Source organism: Protobothrops mucrosquamatus, unplaced genomic scaffold (assembly GCF_001527695.2).
Source record: "Protobothrops mucrosquamatus isolate PMUCROS unplaced genomic scaffold, P.Mucros_1.0 scaffold36, whole genome shotgun sequence".
Lineage (NCBI taxonomy): Eukaryota > Metazoa > Chordata > Lepidosauria > Squamata > Viperidae > Protobothrops > Protobothrops mucrosquamatus.
The window spans coordinates 522,235-527,525 of record NW_015386420.1 but is presented as its reverse complement, the minus strand read 5'-3'; positions in this window follow the sequence as shown (position 1 = coordinate 527,525).

The following is a 5,291-nucleotide window of genomic DNA, read 5'->3' as shown; positions in this document are numbered from 1 at the left end:
TATCACACTGAGAAGCTCGGGTAGGGCTGCTGATACATAGCGGGGAGCCAGGTATACAATCAGCATGCCCTGCTGCCTCCCATGACCCCACTTCACACCTAGGGATTCACAACCGGCAGTCTGCGGCACAGTGGTCTCCCTTGGATCCAGGCCTTCCTTAATAATAACCGCCACCCCCCCACCCCGACCCTGGGCTCTCGGCTGGTGAAATGCACGGTAGCCTGGCGGGCACATTTCAACGAGGGGCACCCCCCCCCCTCTTGGCCCAGCCAGGTCTCCGTAATACCCACCAGGTCCACCTCCCCCTCCGATACCAAATCATAAATGAGGGGGGCTTTATTAACCGTGGACCTGGCGTTACACAGCATCAGCCAAAAGCCCAGGCCCTGAGATCCTAAACCCCCTAGGTTGCAAGAAGAGCCATGGGGGCCGGAGCACGCCACAGCTCGTAAACAGCGGGTGCGCCCTCCCCTAGTGTGAATGGAATTAATGGAATTGCCCTCTATTAGGCAGACCCTCCCTCCCTCCCCAATTCCAGGACCTACGCCCACCTCACCGAGCCCTTCAGCTGGCCTGGGAGAATTAATTTCAATTTGCCCACCCCTCTCCCTGGAACCCCCTAACCCGGACTAAAAATTTGATTAAAAATCCCCTTAGGTTGCGTTTTGACCACCTCTCGTGATTAAAAAAATCCCTCATAGAGGTGGGCCCTCGTTAATGCTGTGGGCCAGACCTGCGAGAGAGGGGACTCTCGCAGGGCATGGAGGTCAGCCGCTGAATACATCACGGGCACACAGTGACCTCCAACGCAACCTTATATGCCTACAAAGCCCTGTCTATTATCAAGTTCGGTTCTTTTAGCTGGTGTTCTGGAATGGCCACATTCTGGGAGCAGAAGAGTTGCTGAACCTGGGTTCCAGCTAAACAGCCGTCTTTCTCTCGAAGCCGCAAAGTGGCCTCTCTGGCTCCTTTCCAGGACCGTGATTGCTTCATCCAAAGTGGCAAAGTGGCCTCTCCAAAGCCGCAAAGCCGCAAAGTGGCCTCTCTGGCTCCTTTCCAGGACCATGATTGCTTCATCCATGAACGGAGCGCAAAAACAGCTGGTCCCATAAGCAAATTTCCGAACCTCCGGCATTCCACTCTGACGACGTTGGCAAACTAGAGTGGAATGATGATAGTCAATCTCAGGCAGTAAAAACTTACAGGGGACAATGATGGACAGTTCCTGGTAACAGCAGCCGGTGTACAATGATGATAGTCCGTCCCTAGTAACCGCAGCTTGGGTAAGACAATGATAAACAATGGTAGACAATGGTAGTCAATCTCTGATAACAGAAACTTGCCTAAGACAATGTTANGCAACTTCCTTTCGTCCCGCCTGCTCCACTCGACGTCCAGCAAAACAGGACAGAGTCCAAGGCAAGGCAGGTCCGAAGGGGGAGTCCTCAGGGCCAGGGCAAGCCAAGAACAGTCCTCAAAACAAGGCAAAAGCAATCCTCGAAGCCATCCACGTCCCAACAGCCTGTGAAGGTTTGTGTCCCTTTAAATTTCCACTTTGAATTGCATCCGGAAGCAAACTGGCAACCAATGCAGCATACATTGCTAACATGTAAATGTTAAAAAGGAGTGGAGAGTACTGAGTCCTGCAGCAGACCACAAAGGAGTGGCTTCTCCTGCCTTATCAATACTGATTGGGAACAGCCTTGGAGAAAGGAGCCAAAACAGTGCAAAATTGCTCTGCCCAGTCCCAAATCCCACAGCCAACCCCGAAGGATACCATGATCAATGGTACTGAAAGCCACTGAGAAGTCAGAGGTTAAGAATGGATGTACTATCCCCATCCCACACTCGCCAGAGAACATCAACAAGTGCAACCAATGCTGTATTTATCCCACAACTAGGCCTGAAACCCAACTGGAAGGGCGGATGATCTGAGATAGGTCCATAGTTGCCATGGTGGCCATGAACTCTTGAGCCACTTCCAAAGCCAACCCCAAGATGGCAGGTTGAAGTCTCCTGGGACCATCAGCCTGGGGAATTCCACTGCCAACCCTGAGTTGGCCTCCAGTAGCTCAGGCTGGGAGGTTGCTAAACATCAGGCTGGCTGGTACAGTAGCAATAGACCCAACTGATCCCACACGCCCAGCTTCGAGAGTATTGTCTCACAACCAGAAACCTGGGGAGCATGGTCTCTGAAAGTAAGAGAGATTTCTGAATGACAACTGCTATCCCTCCTCCCTTGTCCTGAGGTCTCAGTGGTACCAAATCCTAAATCCAGCTGAACACATCTCTGAAAGGGGACTCCCTCTTTGTGAGTCAACCAGGTCTCAATGATGCACGACTGGTTGTCTTGCTCCTCCCCAATAAGGTTACAAAAAAAGGGGAGCTTTGTTATTAACCAAACTGAACTTTACTATTGTTTGATGACAAGAGTTGCAGAGACAACACAAGGCAGAAAATCAGTATTGAAGATAATGAGTCTATGTGCCATGTGCCGACCTGTTGCCTAACAACCCATAGTATCTTGTGGCTGGAGACCATCGCCTCCAGTGTGTAGTTTGGCCTCTGATCCTGACATACGGCGCTATTTACACATTAGGGCTATCAAGCAATAATAATATTAAATGGATATAAACATAGCCACAACAACAGGTGAGGATTGAAAGAGCCACCAAGCCAATAGCAGGCAACTTTGGGCTTAAGGAGCATATTTTCTCAACAAAAAGAATAATCCACGTTGGAGCAAGTTCTGATCTGTCACATAAACATGACTGTTATTAATGTTAAACAGGCAGATGGCAATGATGACACAAGGATATTTATTACAATTGTTGGTCAAGATCATCATATGGTCTTCGTCGGCAAGGTTACAGACTTACTCTAATTGTTCAGATTATGTGCAAATTTGAAAAAAGCTTAAAGTTGAAGTCTGGAAAAAAAAGAACAAGCTAAGCTGTAGTTGACTTCCCTGAGTATAATAACAGGAGTGAAAATAATAATTCAAAGTTTTGTAGCTTTCCAGCTATGTGATAAAGTATTATGTTCAACAATCTGCACCTCGATGCGATACTGAGTATTTTGGTCTACACATCTGAAATTAGTCTCTTTTTTTGTATATGTAGCAAAATCAGTTAATGAAATTTTTGATCCATCTAAACATATACCCCTCCCAGTAGCCATCTTATTTAGCATGGACGTAGTTTAGCCCAGATTAATGTCTAGATTATAATTAAGCAGCTATTAGTCCTCCAGGAAAACAAAGGATGCTGGGTTGATCACAAAGCAGACCATCTTGCAGGAAGATCTATATTGTTTTACTTTCATTATCACCCTGCATTGGAATGGTACAGATTTACATTTTTTTTTTTAAAAAAGGGTCAATGTGAGGTGTTAACTTCCCTTTTACCCCTTCACGAATTGCCCTCGTACATTCACAAAAGCTAAAAGGGAAACAAAAAGACTAGAACACAGCTTCTCCAGCAACTAACACTCAGATAAGTAGGGATTCACACCAAACAACCAAGCAGAAAAGAATAGCCTAATCAAGAAACTACCAAGGAGTTGGCAGTTTCTACCACCTACCGTCCCTATGGAGCTGCTCCCACCCTTTTGGCCTTCTGGAAGGACATTAAAACTTGGCTTCACCGTTTGGCCTGGGGTGGGGGGATCACTGCTGGAGGTGACTGACGGGGTAAGGAGACCTCATCCCCATCTTAGTCCTGGTTTTAGTATAGTTTTTAAATGTTAAACGTTGTCGTTTTAATATTTTAATAGATTTGAATTATTTTTCTATTTGTTTTATAACCTTCAAACTGCCCAATCACCTGACAGGAGAGATGGGCAGCATAGAATTTCAAGAAATATAAATAAATAAAATAAACAGAGAGCAAATCTCACATTCGCTAGCATACGTGATGCTATGTAACTGATTAATGAAATGTCACACGCAAACAACCAAGCTCAGAAAGCACCAAAAACCCACAGTTCAAATTCTGAGCTAGACATATTCTCTTCTATTGGAAAAGGGATTCTTTTCCGAAAAGGATTGCAAAAGATGGTATTTATTGATATATATATTTACGTATCAAATAAACAGTCACCCATCTCACAAGAAGTGATTCTAGGCATCGTACAACAAAAAATATAAAACAATTAAAAAAAATAAGTCATTATTAAAAAAATTAAAAAGCATAAAGTATACAAGAGACTAGATCCAGGGACCCCCCAGGCCTGATGATATAGCCAAAACGTAAGGGATTTCTGAAAAATAAGGAGGGAAGGAATTAACCTCACTTGCCGGGAAAGGGGGTGGGGGAGGAGAATGTTCCACAGGGCAGGCATCACAGTAGAGAAGACCCACCTTCTTGAGGCCACCATGTGTAGTCCTTAACAGACAAGACCTGTAGCATGCCTCTTTTGCCAGATCTGATGGGTCAGGCAGATGTACTCGGGGAGATGTGGTCCCTCGTGGCCCTGTTTGGTTATCAATGACAGACACTCGCAGATACAGAACTTTTATTATACACATTAGAAAACTATAACATTACTTTTCGACATAACCGCCATTCAGATTGAGGCACTTGTTATAACATCTTATAAGGTTTGAAATTCTTAGTAGTTGCTTGGTGCCAAATCTGGGCTATGGGGGGGGGGGGTTGATCAAAAACATCCCAACATCACACCAGTGCCATAGAAAATCCCGCCAAATGTGAAGATGCCAAAGGAGTACTGCTAGTGAAGTTCATGGAGCGTGGTTCGACCATCAATTCAGAAGTCTACTGTGAAACGTTACGAAAACTCAGATGAGCCATCCATAACAAGCGTCGGGGCACGCTGACCTCCGGTGTGGTGTTGGTTCACGATAGTGCTCACCCGCACACCGCTAGACACACCCAAGAACTTTTAAAGCAGTTCCTTTGGTAACTTTCAGTGCAGGAAGACTGCACAATGGAGCTGCTTCTACATCAACAGTACCAAAAAGGTAAGCAACTGATTGATGACAGAGGTGGGTAGGTGAGGAGACAGAGAGGGGTAGGAAAACAGGTTCAAGGCCTGCAGGGACCCTGAGGGGTGGGAAGCAGATCATAGGATATAGGCACCTCACTTAACGACCATCATGACAGGCTCCATCACTGTCATAAATTAAGGACTACTTTATGAAGTTTTTTTTTCCAGTTACTACAAGTAAGCCATATATATTAGAGTAGACACATTTAAAAGAGCTCTGCTCCTATCCCAGCTCTGGGTGTTAACTGATCTTACAATAGAAAAATAAAGCCAAGACTACTAAA